This window comes from Hippopotamus amphibius, chromosome 13 (genome assembly GCF_030028045.1).
Source record: "Hippopotamus amphibius kiboko isolate mHipAmp2 chromosome 13, mHipAmp2.hap2, whole genome shotgun sequence".
NCBI classification, from domain to species: Eukaryota; Metazoa; Chordata; class Mammalia; order Artiodactyla; family Hippopotamidae; genus Hippopotamus; species Hippopotamus amphibius.
This window is the reverse complement of record NC_080198.1, coordinates 20480764-20501510: the sequence shown is the minus strand read 5'-3', so window position 1 is coordinate 20501510 and position 20747 is coordinate 20480764. Positions and strand designations below refer to the sequence as shown.

Genomic DNA, 20747 nt, shown 5'->3' with positions numbered 1-20747 from the left:
TAGAAACACTGAGCTGGATTTCCTTCATGGCCACATTTGGCCAGGGTAGGACAGAGCAGCCCCCTCTGTATATGGCATTCATGGTCTCTGGCTCACACATGTGTATTATCTGCCAGGTTCCTAGGAGTCCTGCTGTGTGAACAAGCAAACCACATTCAAGTTCACCCTGTACAAGGGAAGAGACACAACTGAACGTCAAAGAAGGGCCTGCTGTGCACCAGGCAAAGGGCTTGATGGTAGAACCTCATTAACATACAGTATTTCAAAATAAATGACCAAAAGTCAGGTAGTCCTAACTCAGAGCTTCTAGTGTAACAGAGTTTCTAACAAAGTTTAGGGGGATAAAATTTGAAATCCAAGGTACATGTGAGCAAAGTGTGAACCAATGTGTTTATGTGTGATGGTGAGGGAAAACCAGAAGAGGCTTCAGAAACTCATGTTCTCTTCTTTAAAAAAAAATACTATTTCAATCTCTGCACAAGCCTGTGAAGGGGGCATCCTCATTTCAAGCACCAGGAAACTGAGGTCTGAGAAATGATGGAACTTTTACAAGTATTCTAAACCAGACTTGGGCTCAAAATCATATTTTCTCTTTTACTACCTGTGTTACTTTTAAAAGGTTACTCAGTCCTTCCAAACCATAAGCAACGTCCTGACAGCTTTTAATCTGACACCCTTGAGTGAAATATACCGATTCTGAGGACCACATTTATCAGAGTCCCCATGTGCTTGAAAATTAATAAGCTAACAGCTAAACTTTTCTGTAATCCATGTATCCTCCCATTTAAAAAATTTTTTTTAATGGGAGGAATATTATTAACCCATTTTAAAGAAGATAATGACAGGTAAAGTTAAAAAGCACATGGTAGAAACATTCTCCAGAGCTGATGCAGCAGAAATAAAAAGAAAGAGGGAAACACTAATTCCTGCATCCTTCTGTGTCCCTGCCACCCAGTTAGGCATTTTAATAATAACACTAATAACACCGCTAATAGATACTTTCTACACTCCAGGCATTTCACTAAGCATTTTAGATGTATGAATATATTCAACCCTCATGATACTCACATGAGGCAGATAACCTTATCTCCCAATAACACAGGGGAAGGAGGTTACTAGAGACATTATAAATCACAAGATTCATAAATGGCAGAACTAGGCCCAAACCCAAAGCCCAAGCTCTCAACCACTTAGCTACCCACAAGGTACTCGCTATGCTATAAAGTGACAAATTGTGGGAAAGCCTTCCCATGCAGCCCATTATCAGGAGAAGAGATCAGTGGGTAGAAAAGGGAAAACAATGCATCATAAAGCAGGTGTGAAAAGTCATCTCAGTTCCAGGGCAAGATCATTTGACTAGAAGTAGTTAGAATTGTAGAACTCAGAGTCTTAGAAGGGATCTAATCACCGCCGCTTATTTGGAATGTGGGGGAAATTAAGCAAAGACATGCCCAGTGCCAAACAGCAAGTCAATGTGAGCCCCGGGATTAAAACTCAGGACTCTGGAATCTAAAAAATAAAACCAGCTAGTGAATATAACAAAAAGGAACAGACTCACAGATATAGAGAACAAACTAGTGGTTACCAGTGGGGAGAGGAAAGAGGGGAGGGGCAAAATAGGGTTAGGGGAATCAGAGGTACAAACTACTATGTATAAAATAAATAAGCTACAAGGATATATTGTACAGCACAGGGAATATCGCCAATATTTTTATAATAACTTTAAATGCAGTATAATCTTTAAAAATTGTGAATCACTATGTTATATACCCCTGAAACTTACATAACAAAACTCAGGACTACCTTCCAGGCCAGACAGAGCATACTTGGTGAGTATGAGGTTACTCAGCTGCTAAACATCACCTTATGCAAATATACTTTTTTCCCAACAGATGGTTTTTTTTTTTAATTTAAAAAAAATACTGTAACCACAAAAAGAAAAAAAACCTGGGCATTTCTTATTTATTTTCAAACATGACTCCCACTGAAGATTTCTCTTCTAATTTCATCCACAGGAGTTATATTTGAAGGGAGCTGCTTGTTCATGGATCACAATGATTGTATCTACACATTCAAAATCACCTTTGAGCCCTATAGAGACCACCGGAGCCGTTTCAGACTTGAACCCCAGCCAGTGACAACTAATAGCAGCAATGCCTCGCGTGAGATAGAAAAACACGTAAGAAAATGATCTCTTTGGAACATTTCACTTGACACCCCCCCAGACTTGATACCCTTCCCGCCACCCTCTCCCGCATTCAACCTCAGAAATTCGGAAGTTAAAACTGTGCATGTTGGTTTAAAACTCCCACCTCAGTGGCTGCCCTGCGTTTGCTCCCAGTGGATAGAGCAGGTCCTCAGAGGCTAAGCGCTGAGTGCTGGTGGAAGAACCTTCTCCATCTGGTCAGTGGTTAAATGAGGAAGATCAGAAGGGAAGTGAGGACTGGCTACAGGCCAGACCTCTGGTTCATGGAATGCCCTGAAGTGCAGCTCATAGAGGGGTTCCAGTCTGTGTGAACCTCGCCGACCAAATCCCATTCCTACTACCTGATTTAGGAGATGAGAGCGGAGAGTTGGTAAAACAAAAACAAGAACAAAAAACCCTAAAGGCAAGTCAAGACAGGGCAAGGTGGGATCATTCCTCATGACTGGGGGCAGCTTAGAAAGCAACAGGAAATACCAACTACAAAAAAAGACCAGAACCCCAGCCTACTTTGGTTTTGCTTTAGTAGCTCTTTGGAACACGGAAATATAAAAGCTTGGTAAGGAAGCAGTAAGCTTCATTTCCTCTCTCTCATTGCCTTTTGACCTTTTCTGAAAGTTCAGCAAAAGAGGCCCTGTCTCATTATAATGACTCCCCAAGACTTTTTGTGGGGTGACCTATCCAGAGTCTAATCTACCATCATCTCTTGCCTGGATGTGTGCAAAACCAGCCACATTACCAGGCTTCAAGCTTTTGAGTTCAGTCTCCTTATGGCCACGTGAATGATGTCTCCAAAAAACAGATCCAATCTCATGACTTCCCTGCTTAAAAACCGGCCAGTTGTTTCTCAAGCAGTACAGTGGAGAATCCAACTCCTTGCCTCACTGACAAAGTTCGCGTAACCTCCCCCTCCCCAACTGAATTTCCAACCCATTTGCCGTGACTTGACACACCAGCCACACTGACCTTGTTTTCTTCCTCAGAATGAAGGCTTGCTTCTACTTTGAGACTTTGCATACACTGTTCCCTCTGTCTGGAATGCTCTTTTCTCAGATAATAGCATGACTGGGTGCTTTGGCATCTTTCAGATGTTAAATCAAATGTCACTATCTCCAAAAGACCTTCCCTGTCCTCAGCGTAAAGTAGAGTCTGGACACTGTCTCTCATACCACGCTGCTTTATTTTCTTTATAGCTAATTTTCCCCTTTTGTTGTTTGTTTATCCCTCTCTATCTTTCACCACCAGAAAGTAAATTCCATGGGAGAGGGCTTGGTGGATTTGTTCACCACTGTATCCCCAGGGCCTGGACCAGGGCCTGGCACATGGTAGGAATGTGGACAATGAATCTCTGCTCAGGGGAGGAACATTTTAACCGGTCAGAGTCTAGACACAGTTACCAATGAAATATTCAAAAATGATTTAAATGTGTAGAGCATAATGTAAAGTGAGGATGTTCCAGAAACACCTCCCAAGCCTTGACCCAGACAGATTTACACATTAAAAAAACAAGCTTTTCACCCAGAGAACAAGGTGAGCTATTAATTCCTCCTCAGATGAGATGTTCTGGAGGAATTGGAGAGAGGGACGTATCTAGGTCGTTCTTACTTTGGGATCTATTGAGTGGATGGAGTTTTAGATTTCGCCCACATGATGTCAACTCCAGCTGAACAGCGTCCCTTTATATCGTCCGTGGGTGCTGAGTGAATATGAGCTATTGACACTCTCGTTCAGAGAATGGCCAAGACTGACACAGACGTCTCCAATCCCAGGCAGCTGTGATTTCCCCTCAAGGTCTTTCAAGACGGTGCCTGCCCTCCCTGTGTGCAGTCATCGGGAACTTCTTTTTTCAGTATCAATCAACCAGCCTCCTAGCTTTTAGGAAGCATGTAGGACTTGTCACATACGTGCTAAGCACGTCACATGGGTAGTGCCTTCTTTTGTGCTGTGAACAACCCTAGGAGGTAAGAAGTTTTACTGTTGAGATTGTACAGGTGGCCAAACTGAAGGGCAGAGAGGTTCAGTAACTCGTCTTAGGTCATGTTGCTATGACCTGGGGTAGACTCTCAGGACCATTAGTCGTATCAGAGTAGGACTCTGCAGCATCCCCTGCAGGCTCGCTGGGACTGGAGTAGGAAAATGAGAGACAGTGAGTAAGAAGCACAGGTGGCATAAAAGAAGCAGAGGAGTACAGCAGAAACTGACACAATAGTGTAAAGCAATTATACTCCAATAAAGATTTAACAACAACAACAAAAAAAAGCAGAGGAAGAAAGGAAAATGGGCTGGGATGGGGGAGTGATAAGGAAGGGGAGAATTCAGTTAACCAGAGATGAAACTGGGTAGCTAAGTAATCTGCCTTAGGAAAAATGTTAATAAGTAATGGTTGCTGTGAGCTGGCTCTTTCCAGAGACCTTTCTTTTATTGACATGGGCCATTTAAATTCTCTCATAAGAACCCTGTGAGGTAGATTCCAATCCTGCATCACTGTATGGGTGAGAAAATTGAGGCTCAGAGTAGGGATATGACCAACCACGGCCCACAAGGTCACAGAGCTAGGAAGAGGCAGAGTAGGATGTAGTCGCAGGCATCTGACTCCATAGTTACATACACTCCACTCCCTGTATGTAACTACTGTGTTACATCACTTCCGTTACAATGTATTTCCCACCTGTTAGTCTTATACATTAAATCACACATAGCTTAGGCATTTTACATATCATCATGATCCCTACACATCATACGCCTCTGGAAAAGCTTGATCTAGATTCACCAAACCACAGTTACCTGGTTCCGGCCACTATCTGAAAGCAAGAACAGAGGTTTGCAGAGGTTTTTGCAATTCCTTGGCTATCTCCTGGCCTTACACTGAAGAAACATGGGCAGCAGCTAAAAATGGCACCTGTGTGTTTGTTGATGATTTTCAGTGATTATCAGAATGGAATTAACTCCCACCTCTTAGGCTGCCGGCTCTGTCCTGCTTATGTGAAAATTCTGGGTGCAGTATGATTATTTATCAGTTTGGTGGCTGAATGGGCCTGACTCCATTATTCGGGGCTTAAGATGCAGTCTAGCACACAGTGCAATTAATTCAGCGTGGAAGAGCTCTGGATCAGGTGTTCATTCATTCACGCAACCAATACTTACCAAGCACTTGCTAAATGCGAGCACTGTTCCAGGTACTAATATATATCTGCAAATGAGCTTGTCCTACAGTGGGACTTCTCAATGTTGGCATCACTGACATTTAAGCCGGATAATTCTTTGTTGTGGGGGCTGCCCCTGTACACTGTAGGATTTTTAGCAGCATCCCTGGCCTCTACCCAATAGGTGCCAGTACTCCTTCCCTCCTTGTGACAACCAAACATCTCCAGAGGCTGCCAAATGTCTCCCAGAGGACAAAATCGTCCCTGGTTGAGAACAACTGCCCTAGAGATAAGGCGAAGAAAAGAACGGGGGGCGGGGGGGGGGGGGGTGTTAGGGATAGATTGGGAGTTTGAGATTGACATGTACACAATGCTATATTTAAAATAGATAACAAACAAGGACCTGTATAGCACAGGGAACACTGCTCAATATTCTGTAATAACCTTAATGGGAAAATAATTTGAAAAAGAATAGATACTTGTATAACTGAATCACTTTGCTGTACACCTGAAACTAACACAACATTGTAAATCAACTATGCGCCAACACAAAATTAAAAAAAAACAATTAAACAAGATATTTTCAGATGAGAATAAGGGCTCTGAACTAGCTCAACTGGCAATGGAGTTAAGTTCTGAGCATGTGCAAAACACACCTTGAAACTCACTTCTTATCCAGGAAGCACGAGACTTGAGGAGGTGGGTGGAGAGAACTTAAATTGGACCAATGCTCTTGAGAGGTGGCTCCCAGGAGAGATTGGAGGGATAACCCTGTGTTTTGGATGTTAACATTCAACTGCTAGCCCTTTTCTGCCTGGCAGAGGTTGGAGAAAAGCAAACAAGAAAAGCTATTTCTGTGGCTGCAGCATCAACCTGGCAAGCAATTTCAGTCAGCTTCAGCAGTCATTCCCTGGGGAGGTCATTCTCATAAAAGACAATCCCTTATCAGATTATCTCTTGATTTTATAAGGCTGGTGAAAAGAAAAGCCAGGCTTGAAATAAAGAGGTGGGGGAGGGAGGGAGGGAGGGGAGAGAGAGGGAGAGGGTGATGGGGAGAGAGAGACAGGGAGAGAGAAAAGGAAAGAAGGAACAAAGGAAGGAAGGGAAGAAGGAAGGAAGAGAAAGAAAGAAAGAAAGAAAGAAAGAAAGAAAGAAAGAAAGAAAGAAAGAAAGAAAGAAAGAAAGAAAGAGAAAGAAAGAAAGAAAAAGAGAAAGAAAGAAAGAAAGGGAAAGAAAGAGAAAGAAAGAAAGAAAGGGAAAGAAAAGAGAAAGAAAGAAAGAGAAAGAAAGAAAAAGAAAAAGGAACAACTTATTAAGTCTGGAGCTGAAGGCCATCAGGAGAAACCAGCCTAATGTCAATGAGGGGTGCATGGGATTTAGAATCAGGAGGCTTGAGTTTGTGTCCCAGCTTTGCCATGTAACTAAGAGTATGGCCTGAAAATCAGAGTCTCTCTCTAAACCTCAGTTTCTGCCCCTGTAAAATGGGGTAATCAATCCCATTTAGCTCTGTTTGTCTCTTGTATTAATGCAGGTTGAACCTAAAATTTACCTCAAAGATCAGAAGATAATCATATCACCAGTCAAACGCTCGATTTATTGGACACAGATTATGTGTTAGGGTCTGTGCTAAGTGTCTGACATGCTTTATCAGATTTACCCTAGTGCAGTGTCTTATAATTAGCGGAAATGATTTGTAAGCTGTTGAGTGCTATTATGTTAACGGTAAGTCGTTATTTTAAGTTGGTTAAGTGATAGTTTTTCTCAAGAAAAAAGTTCTCCTGGATTATTAAGAGGTCAAACTGTCATACTAGAGTTGAAAAATCAAACCACCACTTAAACCCTGGAGAGAATGGGCAACCCAATAGCTGGGGATTAATTCCATTCTGATTTCTCTGTTAATCAACAGATTAACTCAAAACCACCATTTGCAGCTGCCTGTGTGCACAAAGCTGGGGAAACTCTTGCAAACTGCTGCTCCTTATCTGATTGCGACCAGGTGGACCAGATCCTGCTGTGGGCTAGCTACTTTGTTCTCACCCAACACAAAATGGAAATGAATACATGTTGACTGCTTTGTCTATGCCCTGTGCTTTGACATGCATTTTATTCATTGAATTATCCTGCGAAGTATATATTTTTGGCTCTTTGTTTTACACGGAAGAAGCTGAGACCCCAAGAGGCTGAAAATGACTTGCCCAAGGGTCCCTGCTAATAAGGGGCTGAGCCAAGTTCAAGAAGGAGCTCACCAAGGAAAAGGGGGAAAACAGGTGGCATATCTTCATGGAAGCTTCTTCACGGAGCCAGCTGCTGTGCAAACAGCGTTCTCTATATAAATTCATACTCTACAGCATTTTCCAATTAGAAACCCTAATGAGGCACTGATGAGAGACGGTCAAATGTTTATTTTCAGAAAACCATGCAGGATATTTCTGCTGCTTTTTTTTTTCTTCCCCTGAAAGAAACATCCTCTTTACTTAAAACCAGTTGTTAGGCTGTATTTTTAGACATTGTGGTACAGTATCAATGAGTCAAAAAGAAAAGAAAAATGGGAGGGCACAGATACCATAAACAGGAAAAGTCACAAAGTGGAATCAAGAAAAACTGAGAACACAGCCCGTGGGCTGTGGGGGATTTTCATTCTTGTCTGCATTTCAGGTTGACCAGAGAAGAAGTTCTCCAGTCGCCTGGTAGAAAATGGAAATTTTAGCTTCGGAGATTATGCAAGTAGCAGACACCCTGTGGTTTGGAAACTTTCTGCCGTGCCAACTGTCAGTTTTCTCTTTTCCCGTGAAAAACAGCCTGTAGGAAGGAGTGAAAGTACAGCGTCTTTCAAAAACTTAAAGACAAGCACAGCTCGGGTGGAGGGATTTTAAAAATAAACTGCCATACTTGTAATTTAAAGATACTCTGGGTACTGTTTATTCAGTAGGGCTCATTTGGAAATCTGGACTCAATATAAGCCGTCCACAGAGCAGACAAGTCACATATACTGCTCTGCAAACTGAAAAGTGAACAAAAATTAATTAGGAAACCTAAATTAACTTTACACTAATTTTAGAGGACACACTTACTGTCAGAGTTTCCATGTTTCAGTGTTTTCATCAGCCTTGTTAGAATGTCTGTGATTTATGCTTTTCAAAATCTCTCTGTTCTTTGGGGTCCATGTATAAGGAGAGGCTGCCATAAATCCTTAGGGAGTTTACAATGAATACAAATGGATTCTATTAGGTCCAGAGTCCTAACGTGGTTGATAGGAATGTCTATTTGGGTAGGGGATTTAGAAAAGCATTCCCAAATAGTGAAAACAGAGAAGTCAAACTCATTTGGGACAACACAGAAAAATTCTTATGTCCAGGACTCATTGTACCATCACAGAACAAACCTCCCCCTCAACCTAGATGCTTCTAATACTTAGTGATGAAACTTTAATGTCACCTAACGCGGGTTGTGTTTCAAAGAGGATTCGGTCTTTTTTTGAGGCTAACATGGGATTCAAAGATTAAAACAGAGCAAACCAAAAACTGGAAGGCCACAGGTCAAGGAGAGGAGAGAAATTCGGAATAGGAGCCCAAGAAGACTTCTGGGTGAGCACCAGGAAACAAGGGGAAAAGAATCTTTTGAGGGAGAGAATGGTGATGTGGAGCTGTCTCCTAACAGCTCATGAGCTTCTACTGTCCCATTTTCAAGCTGGTTTTTAAGCACAACTAATATTAAAAATTAAGGTATGTCAACTTACATCAAAATAAATTACATTTAAAACAAGAATAATAAATGCTCAAAGTTCATTACTTTCCAATTATTGTACTCCCTTTTACTATTCTCTTTGCTCTTGAGGTTATTAATGTCTAGTGAATCAGTGAAAACAATGCTATTTAATGGTACCTAATGCTCATCTTTTCACAACGCAGTGTTGTTACCTTGGTAACAGGAAGTTGGTCAAGGTGAGAGTATTTACACCACGGAAACTGGCAAATACTACTGACCAGTGCCCTTTTCCCCAGAGAGCTGACTGTTAAACATTTACCAGCATACCACTGGAGAATTTCAATGGGAGAAGGAGGTCTGGGGGCAGGGCGCTGCTCAGAGCTCTAGGTTAGGATGCCGAGGCCATTGAGAGACCACACGACAAAGATGAAAGAACAGAGGCTTTGGATTCAGACAGAACTGTGTTCAGAGCTCAGCTGATTTAACTCTACTAGGACTTATTTATTACATCTCTAAAATGGGACTAATAATATCTACCAACAGAGCACAGAGCTTGGCAGAGGCCAAAATAAACAGTGCTTGTTATGCTTTATTATTATCCTTGAAAAAATCCCCAGTGGGCAAGCTCATCACTGAGGTTCTCCTGACCTAGGACTATGACTCTCATATCAAACGCTCAGTGTCATTTGCTTTTCCTGTTCTTTTGCTACTGGAATGTATGTTTCATTTACGGTTGCTTTCCTACCCCCTAAGACAGTGCCTAGCCCATTCTGGGGCTAAATAAATATGTGTGGAATGAATGAATTTCCCTTCATTTCCAGCTCCTGATCCACGTCTGAGTTTTCTGTCCGTTTCTCCTGTTAAGGGCTCATTGGCAGTTGAGGGACTCCTCTGCCTCTTAACCGCCAGATTCCAACCAGCTGCGTTGCTGCTATCCTTCTGGAACCTATCAAATCATTGGAACGCTTCTCCTGCTAAAGCAGGCCGCTGTGACCTTAAAGCCTTGGTGAAAGACGTTTCCAGCTTTTTCATCGCAAGCAGAACTGAGCCTGTGTCATTATGCTCTGTCGGCAAGTTTCTCCCTGCTTCTATTCCTGCTCTGAAATAATCTCAGTTCCCTTCTGCCCGCTTCAGAAGGGACGAGTCTTGTGAGAGGAAATCTCACCCAACCCTTGGGGCTGTAACCAGGGAACCAAATATTTTCCCCTGTGGCCCTGCCTCCGTGTTGTCTCTTAGATGTGCTCTCCTGGAGCAGCATTTCTAAAGGGAGGGAGGTGTGGTCATTTAAAAAAGGGTGGCTGCCTCTGGTAAGAGCGTCCTGGATGGTGGATTATGCAAACTCATTGGGAAGTCATCAATTTCCAGAATTTCTAGTGCTTTTCCGATCATACTTGCTGTAGTCAGGGGGCTAAATCAGAGTGGAGCTGCCCACTTGGCTACCTGGTGCAGGGCAATGGCTGGGAGCAGCCCCTTGGGAGTCTGACGGGCATGATGCCTGATCCTGGCTCTGCCTGGAACTAGCTGGACACTTCAGGCAAGCCACTTACCTTCTCTGAGTAGCTGCTGTAAAATGGGAATAATTTTGCCTAGTACATTGGAAGTATCCTATAAGAAGCAGCTCTTGGTACCTTTTTTGTTCATAATTTTAAATTTTATTTATTTATTGGCTGTGTTGGGTCTTCATTGCTGCGCTCTGGCTTTCTCTAGTTGTGGGGAGTCGGGGCTACTCTTCATTGTGGTGTGCAGGCTTCTCCTTGCAGTGGCTTCTCTTGCTGTGGAGCACGGGCTCTAGGCGCACGGGCTTCAGTGGTTGTGGCAAGTGGGGTCAACAGTTGTGGCCTGAGGGCTCTAGAGCGCAGGCTCAGTAGCTGTGGCGCATGGGCTTAGTTGTTCCGTGGCATGTGGGATCTTCCCATACCAGGGATTGAACCCGTGTCCGCTGCACTGGCAGGCAGATTCTTAACAACTGCACCACCAGGGAAGTCCCTCTTAGTTCCTTTTAAACTATAGTGTATTATTTAAGAAGTGATGGTCCAGACTATAGGCTCTGGAGTTAGTCAGACTTGGGTTTAAACCCAGCTTTCCTCTGTGGAAATCCCTCCTTTCCCCAGCACTTGTGTGGTCTTATGCAGATACTTCATTTCACCTGAGCCTTGGTTTCATCATCTGAAAATAGGGATAACAACAGCACCCTCCACCCAGGGCTGGGAGGGTCACATGAGATAATATACATAAGATGCTTAGCAGAGTGCATACTTTACAAATGGTAATAATATTTAATATTATTACACTTTTCACTAATAAAAAACAGGCAATTGCTACAGACCCCTTCAGGGTGGGTGTCTCAAAGGCCATATTCAGGTGCTGAGCCTGAAGAACCTTCAGGGTTCTTTTCTGCCTCTGAACTCCACAGAAGAGAAGGAAGCAAAAGCTCCGGCTGTGTATAAACTTATTCTGAATGTTCCAATTAGTGACAACATCACCTTGGCTGTCTGGAGTGCTTTAAACTTTCAAAGTGCCTTGGCCTCTATTTCTCCTCTTAAGCTTTACAACAAGTTTTGATGTGGCAGAAGTGTCACAGCGCTATTTTTTCTTTGTTAATTCATATTCTTTTAATACTTCAATTGAAGTATATTTGATTTATAATGTTAGTTTCAAATGTATGGCACAGTGATTCCTTATTTTTGCAGATTATCCTCCATTTGTCACATCCATATTTTACAGATGAGGCCACAGAGGCTTAAAGAAGGGATGTGACTTCCCTGTGGTCACACAGCTAGACAGAGCCAGATGTAGAGTTCCTTCTTTCTACTGCTCCAAACCATCCCCTGGCCCTTATAAGAATATTCAACAAAAAAGTAAATTTAGAAAAAAAAAAACCCCAACTAAAATATAAGCCAGCTCCTGAATGCAATGCTTCCTCTTGAGTATTTTACAGTGGGAAGGCTTCCCGGACATTCAGTTAGAATTGTAAAGAGGATGCAGCTCTCCCAACCCAGGGATACTTTGGGGAATCTGCAACGCTCCATCAGCAGGGGCCTGGCTGCCTCCAGTGCTCACCTTGTCAGTCCCTGAAGCCTTTTATTAGACAGAAATCAGTGAAGAGAAAAAAGCGCTTCTAAAGAACTGGAGAATCTTACAATAGCCCTGCAGAGAAAAGTCTGAGATAGGAACAAACAGGAGTCAGACTTGGGAAGATCTGGAAAAAGAACATTCCAGACAGAGGCCCAACAAGTGCAAAGGCCCTGTGGCAGGAATATGCTTAATTTGTTTAGGATCTGTTGCACAAGTTTTTTTCATGATTACACTCTTAAGTAGCTTCTCTAGACATTTATTTTTCCCCTTACGCCCTCCTCCCTCATGAAAATTTAATACCATAGATATATTGTATATCTATTGGTTAGAGTTGAGCTTTTGAGGGCCACAAACTATTGTAACATCTGAGGTGTTAATGTTTGTCCCCCAAGCACCAATTTTCATGCTCCTTGGAGTAAAGATGTCGCACTGAGAATGCACAGTTTAAGAAAAGAATAGCAGCAAATGTGGCTGGAGCTTGGCACCAAAAGGGAGAGCACAATAGACAAGGTCAGGGAATTAATGAGGGGCTCAAGAGTGGTTCTCAAGGTGTGGTTCCTGGACCTGCAGGGTCAATATTAACTGGGCTCGCTAGAAACATGGAGTGGTGACCAACCATCTGTGTTTTAGCAAGCCATCCAGGTCACTCCGTTGTGTGCTGAAGTCTGAAAACCACTGGGCTATGGCATTTACTGCACTGCAGGCCACAGTTAGGAGTCTGGGTTTTATTGCAAATGCAGTGGGAGGCCATTGGAGGCTTTTAGGCAAGGGGGAAGCAAGATCTGGGGACAGTTGTAAAGGATAACTCTAGTTACTATAAGGAGATAAGGCTGGGGATGGGGTGGCAAAGATCAAAGAGACAACGACAAGACTGCTGCTTTGGTCCTCATCTGTAAAATGGACATACAAGTATGACCAACTTTATCAGATTATTGTGAGGATTAAATGAGTGAATACCTGTCAAGAACTTAGCACAGTGCTTGGCACACAGTGACTACCACTTATAATAAATACTAAAACTATTGTGTTTTACTCTTAATTCTCTCTTCCAAACTTCTATTGGTTAATATCCAAACACAGATCCTCCACTCCGTGCGGATCCCTCTACTTTTGCCCATGTTACCATAAGAGCTGGTGGGCTGGTAACATATCTCTGTGGGCTGGTAAATGTGTAACATGTTTACAAGGCTACTTCAGGTCATGGTGAAGGTCCATGGTGTTCTATTCAGTTTCCTTTCTTTTTCACTTTTCTTATGAGATTTAATGTTGGCCTAGAAAATGAAACTTCTGAGTTTTAGAATCAGTTTTATCACTGACTTTGGACAGTTACTGCGTCTGTAAAACAGGAAGTGAGAACCGCAGGGTTAAGCACGGACTCTGGCATCAGGCAATCCTGGGTGCAAGACCTGACTCTGACAATTAGCTGATGGGACTCTGGGCAAGTCATTTAACCCCTGTAAATCGGTTTCCTTATCTGAAAAATATGGATAGTAATGGTATTTACCTCGTGGAGTTGAGGCTGAAACACAAGAACGGGTGGAAAGAACCCAACACAGCACCTGCCATTCTGCACCTGCCATGATGAATGGTGATGACTACTGGACCTGCTATGGGCGCACTGTGGCTACATGGACCACTAACAAAAATGTAGTTCTGCATACCGCAGAAAAGGGGGAAAATATTTGGGCTTGGAAAAGACATCAGTGGGACAGGTTGATGACACAGTTAAAATATCCTCAAGCAGGATGCTTTGTTTATACACAAAGGTCAATGGATCTGAAACAATATAGCCAGATCAGCAGAACTCCCCTCCATGTTTTCATCTCATAGGAATGGGAGATCCCAGAGAGGGTCTTCTTGACCGAGGGGGTCTAGCTTCAGAGCTGACCTGATTCAGCCAGAAGAATCAGGCTCCCGCAGCCCACCTCACACAGCCCATCTTGTCCTGCGCTGCCCACTGCCTGCCCACCTTTCCCCTTGTGCTCCTTTCCCTCGCTCTCTGGGCTCCACCTACACAGTCCTCTTCTAGTTCTTCCTCCATGGGATCTCCTTCCCATCTCAAAGCATGAAGGGGTTTGGAAAGTGCTTGGCTAAGCCAATTTATCCTTAAAAACACAGATTAAAAGTGAATTCCTCAGAGAAGCCATTGTGTAGTGGTTCTGAGTGAAGACTCTGAAGTCAGATCGCCCAGGGTTCAAATCTTGACTTCCATGTTTTGCTAGTGGCACCACATGGGCAAATGACTGTGTCTCTTTGTTACTCTGTTTCCTGGTCTGAGTGATGGAAACAGTACTGGTGCCTGAGTAAGCTGTCGCACAGTGTCTGGAATAGCCGTGGGCTCCATAACTCTTACTACGAGTGCTATGTGTTACGTGTTCTTTTAGCTCTCTGTTCTTCTCTTCTGCAGTACTTTTCACAATTGTAATTAAAGAACGATGTACTTTGCTATATGATATCTGCCTCCAGGGACCCTATGTGTCTTCTTAATCACTGGACCTGGAGCTTGTAGCTGGCACCTTGCAAAAGCAGCTGCTCAATAAATGTCTGTTGGATGAAAAAATGGAGTTGCTTATTCATTTTTTATATAAATTTATTTATTTATTTATTTAATTGGCTGTGTTGGATCTATTTTGCTGTGTGCAGGCTTTCTTTAGTTGTGGTGAATGGGGGCTACTCATTGTTGTGGTGTGCAGGCTCCTCATTGCCGTGGCTTCTCTTGTTGCGGAGCACGGGCTCTAGGCAAGTGGGCTTCAGTAGTTGCAGCACATGGGCTCAATAGTTGTGGCTCACAGGCTCTAAAGCGCAGGCTCAATAGCTGTGGCGCATGGGCTTAGTTGCTCCGCAGCATGTGGGATCTTCCTGGAGCAGTGATCGAACCCGTGTCCCCTGCATTGGCAGGTGGATTCTCAACCACTGCGCCATCTAGGAAGCCCGCTTATTCATTTTTTAAAAACTGAGAGCGCAACGGAGTCTTCTTGTTTCACATAAAATATTCCAAAGCTATCACTAGTTGATGAGTAGTTTCTTTTAAAAAGAAGGAAAAAAGGATAATGCAAAGTAAGACCTGTGACATGTTGGACTTCAGTACTTGTTCTAACAAAGAGGGGTGTTTGCACTTGAGATGAGCGCTTGGGGATGTGAACGGTTATAGGAACAAGCTGCTACTGTTGCAACTCAAATACAGTGGTTACTGCCAAACCTCTGCAGATTTTCAGATGAATCCTTAAAGCCAGGTGACTGTTCTAATGGTGAACAGAGCAATTACTTACATGTCCCGCTAGAGGGACTTTACGCTCAACTCAACATGAGGCCAAGTACCAAGAGGGCACCTGCCTCCTCCACACCCCCACTGCTGGTCGAGGTATGACTCCTCTTCAAGGAGGAGCGGAGTATAAACAGCTGCAGAGGAGGAGGTGGCAGGATTCACACTTAAGTTCTAAATACCTCCTGTGGAGCCCATGTCCATTCCGGGATCGCATACTTTCAGACTGCTCAAATAAGGTTAAGTGCTAACGGGTTCCACAAAACTCATTTCTCAGGTGTCACACACAGAGGCCAACGAGCTTCTCACCCTTCCTCTGAGAGACACATACATTTATCCCATTTCCTCAGCTGGGATACAGGACCTCTTACAAGTCTATTAACGCGGGTAGAGGGGTTTGCAAACAACCCCCTCCAAAGTATAAGCAAAATGTCTGTGTGAGAGTCTTTCCAGGAAGACTTTCTATAATTTCCGTCAGATTTATATTCTGGGTCCATGTCGATGAACACTTGACCTCAAGCCCAAGATGGAAGTCTGCAATGGACATATTGCAATTGATTTACTTATCTGTGAACTTTTTTTTTTTTTTTGGTTGCGCCACGAGGCATGTGGGATCTTAGTTCCTCGACCAGGGATTGAATCCGTGCCCCTGCATGGGAAGCGTGGAGTCTTAACCACCGACCCCCAGGGAACTGCTATTTGTGAACTTGTGCCCAATGCAATCTAGACAAATGTCTGCAGGGTCAAGTGATCGCATGTGTCCCAAAGGACGGAAGGCTGATGGACGTCCTGACGATGGCAAGATGTGGGGTAATGAATAACTGATTCATATTGATGCTATCATGAACATGAAGGGCCCTGAAAAACATGACCCGTTCATTATTTTGTACACAGTCTTCTGGTGGGGTTTACGTATTTTCATGGCACCCTTGTCTTTTTATTTGCGGTACTTGGGATAGATGTATAATAATATTACTGAATGACAGTAACTGCCAGAGGCCAGCTCTAATCCCCTCAACAACCTAAGAAGGTAATTTTAATTGTGCCTGTCGTAAGGCCAGAGGGGTCACTCAGTTCATAAGGGGCCAAGCAGGATTTATGTGCTAAGACTCCTGCCACTTCCTCCCCCTGTTTCATCTGGATGGAGCCCACCAAAAGCGGAAGCTTTACCAGTGGACTCCTGAATGCTTCAGGGTGTCACTGTTTGCTGTAATCGACACTGTTTGATTTCTACCTAAAAACGCCCGTCAGATTAATCCTTTGACCTCAAAAATCATATTAATTAAATTCTACTACTCATAGCCATTTTATGTCCACAGCTTTTCCACTCCCCAGGAGTGAGCAATAAATGAACTAAAAGTCAAGCTTGGAAGAGCTACTGAGAGTCACCAGAGAGTTCCAGTCTGCACTCCCCCACTGGTCGGGGCTTCATACAGTGGCTGTCTCTCATTCACCTTTGTAAGCGGGAGTCTGGCACGCGGCTGGCACAGGAAGCACCCAGGAAGTATGCGCTGACTTCTAAGGAATTTGGAATGCAAGGAGCAGTGTCAAATTTCAATGCAAGAGATGTATCCATGACCCACAAGGTCCGGATTTCTTCCTGCATAGCATCTCCATGTCTGATTTCAGCTTGCAGTTTGGAGAATTTCTCCAATTTCTCCATTTTCTCCTTCCTCCCGTTGCTCCTACTCATGGACTGCCCCTGGCTCTACAGGCATCTGTCATTATAGTCCAGGCCCTAAATCCCTTTTTGTGAAAAGGGAAACATCAGTGGAAAGGAAGAAAGAAGGGAGAGAAGAAGGAAAAGGGAGGGGAAGAAAGAAACGAAGAGAGGGAGAAGGTAGCTAGCAGAGAAGCAGAGACAGCCACTACTGATTTGTAAAGAACCTGAAGTTACTTCATATAATTAAAGTTAGAGCATTTGGAAGCTGAAAAGGGGCCTTAGCACTAGACTAACTTCTTCACCCACAAATGTGGGTTCGGAGATCTGGATAGGAAAAATCAGTTTCCAAGGCCATAGAGCTTATCAGTAAGGGGCAGACTTAGACCTGGAATCCAGTTCTATCTCTCACACTGCTCTTCAGATAAAGATTTCCTATTGTGGAAGGTCAGCTTCTGGACTAATCTCATTCCTGACTGGAAAACCTGAATATAAACACCTCTAATAGAAAGGGTGGTATACAGTAAAATCTTGAAAAAACAAGTACAAACTCTGCTGACTTGTTCATTCTAACTTGCAAGGATAGAAGAAAAGAAAACCAAAAGAGGAAACAAACCAAGACAAGAGGACAGAAGTGAACATGTACTTTACAGCCCCACCTACAAAGGCTTCTCTTAAGGAAAAAAAAAAACGCATCTAAAATAAACAGAGAATGTCACCAATATTATCCTTTGCTTTCATTGCTTTTACTGGAATGATAAACTGTTTGCCTAACCTTGGCAGATTATACTAACATATGTTAATGTATATTTTACCTGTACTCAGCTTTATCTTCCCAGCTTACAAAGTCTTTCATTTAAAAGTTTTCATAGTTTTCCAACATTAAGCAAGAAAAAGTCTTAACTGGTGCTTCACGGAATCCAGATTAGGGACAAACAAATGTGTCTCATACTTGAATTATGATGTTGAAACAGGCCTCTACGAAGAGCTAACTAATATGTTCGAGTTCTAACAACATTTTCAAAGCAAAGAGAAAGTGTTTCAGTAAATTTTTACCTAGTACTACAGCTTGTTATGACTAGTGACAAGACTGCTGGTTCTTTTTCTTGGGGTCCTTCGAGTACCCGCCCACTGGTTTCTGCCAGCAGTTGGAAGCAGCCCATAATGAGAAGCAGAATCTCATTTGGGATGCAGCACCCGCCTTTCTATTCCAAGATAGAAATGAGTGCATGAGAAGAAACTCACGCTGCATGAAATGCAGAGATGCTGGAAATGAGAGAAAGCAATCAGCTGGGCCTAGAGACAGCACTGGGGTGGACACAGTACAGACTCAGGACCCAGGAGAGAGGGCGCTAGGCTGTGCCCTGCCCCTAATGGGATAGGAGATCTTAGGGAAATTCTTCCACTACTCTGGGTTTTCATCTACTCAGTAACAGCACGGGACTGGACAAAGTGACTGACAAGGTTTCTTCCAGCTCACATAGTCCATGGCATAAATATGTTTAACAATTCTACACAACCAATGGTTTCTGTCCATCACACATCCTCCACCCTCCCCACAGTTACTGAGTACTCTCTCCATGAGGGGGTGGGGGAGTGTACTTGACCACGGGAATCCCCATTCCAGTAGTTACCACTTTCCTGTGTATTCCAAATGAAGGACGAAATACACGGTGCACTGAAACACCGAGAACGTGCCCTAGAGTGGCATTTGGTGTGTCTGGGAACATCTTAGATCCTCTGCTAAGAGACATAGTTTCTGATTCCTGAAAGGGCTGCAATACAAGATGATCTTACTTCTAGGGGGGCTCCTATGGCCTGAATCTTAAGAACAGGATCCTCTCACATGAGGCTCTGTGTCACCATAATGCCACCCTGCGAATCCAGGTTAAGGCACTGCATTTTGTATACAATTATATTCTTTTTTACTTCTTCAGATCACTAGATACATTTAGACAGGACTGATTTAGAGACAACTGATTCATTTCTAAGGCCAGAGTATTGTGTTAGATTATGACAAGGGGGTACAATCCCAGTCCCTATTGTGATATATTTATTGACGTTTCTCTTCTCTACCCAATCCTACCCACTTCCTCCACAGACTTCCTCCTATACCCAAGAGCTTTGCAGCCTCCTGGATGAGACAATTTCCTTTGTTTTCTGAAGTCTACCCAGATTTTCCTCCCCTCCTCCACCTCCAACATCTACCTATGAGGGGAAGAAAAAGTGGACACACAGAACTGGACTTGATGAGTATAGCATAACCACATCACAAGGGAGGAAAGAAAAAAAGAAGCTTCCCTTTAATTAGGATGTAGGACTTCCTCTGACAAATCATAAAGGTTTTATGAATTAGTTGATAGCCCTCCCCCAAAGTGGCATTTATGAGGTCTCTACTTGGAGCCGTTGAATTCTGATCACATAAAGTCTTCATAAACTAGACTGAGGGACGGAATTCAATTTTCCTGCTTCTGTCTCGAGGCAAGACAGGGATGTACGTTAAAAGGTCCTTTTAGAAGAGCTACTAATGAGTTCTAGGCCCCCACAGGATCTTTGCTGCTAAACACTCCCGGAAATAGAGAAGGTTCCAAACACACTGTGTTGAGGAGATGACTGACAACTCAAATCTCAAAGCATTTTCATGCCGCTTACTGACACCGTTCCTGCCCTTGCCCTGTCCTTTCTACATCCGTAAAGACCTCAAGTCTTCAAAATTAAAAAAAAAAGAAAAGAAAAGAATGGTGGCGGGTTGGGGGAGGGGGGAGGGGGCATTACACACTTCAACAATAATTACCAAAGTTCCGAAATAAAAAACAAGAAATCAGCCTTTTAGGCCCTTTAAGGGAGCAGAGATAACATTTCAAACAATGACAGGAAAACCCTCCGAAAGATGAGCGTTAAGGACGATCTTCAGAGTGGTATCACACTGGAGCAGATCCAACTCTTTCGGGGAAGGAATAATTCTTTGAAAAGAGCAAAGACAAACATTTCTTGGAGTTTCCTTTTCTGAAAGTGGGGTTCTGAAATATCAGTACTTACGTTCACCCACCCCCCTATAACATGAAAATCTGCCCTCGATTCTCTAAGAAATGCCAGGAAGAGCTCAGGAGGCACCATTATACTGTCTGTAGTCAAAAGATTATAAGAGAAATTGTTCTTACCTCCGAACCATGATCTCGGCTCATTTAAAGGGACTGGAGAGAACGGGCAGGACAAAAGACACATGTATTAAGCACTTGCGGTGTGTGTGATGTGTGTGTGTGTGCGTGTTTTCTCCAAATACAAGCTGGTGGAAGTAGAGACCTAAAAACCCCGACGCCTTCCGCTGCCATATAATCGCAAGGAAATGACCTTACCGTGTGTTGCTTTGATTAGAAACAAAAGCCTTTCAACATGAGTCAGGAGAGCAATGGGAAAAAAAAGAACCCGACAACCCAAAACTTCTGCTATTTTTCTTTTTTGGGGCCACCTAAAGCCTTTCTTAATAACACGTTTAAAACACATGATGAAATGCTGTTTACTGATAATGCATGACCTGCACTGCATAATAATTCAGAGATGGGCTCTGCCATCTAAGAATCCAAACTGCAATTTCGGCTCTTTAATCTTTATACATTCTTAACAAGGCAGGGAATTTTTTTTTAAGCTCTTTATTGGAATGTGATTGCTTTACCCTCTTGTACCAGTTTTTGAGGTACA

General features: G+C 43.2%; 1 protein-coding gene across 3 annotated transcripts in view; it reads right to left on the bottom strand.

The window, feature by feature from the left end:
- The window catches only part of FRMD4B (FERM domain containing 4B), a 325403-nt gene that overhangs the window by 126671 nt on the left and 177985 nt on the right, over positions 1 to 20747 (bottom strand). Inside the window, exon 1 of one of the 3 annotated variants that reach the window (XM_057705043.1) lies at positions 20210 to 20227. The exons of the other annotated variants lie outside the window; for them this stretch is intronic. The gene's annotated coding sequence lies outside the window, so the exon portion shown is untranslated. Of the gene's footprint in view, positions 1 to 20209; positions 20228 to 20747 lie in introns of those variants that run through there. 3 annotated transcript variants of the gene reach the window in all.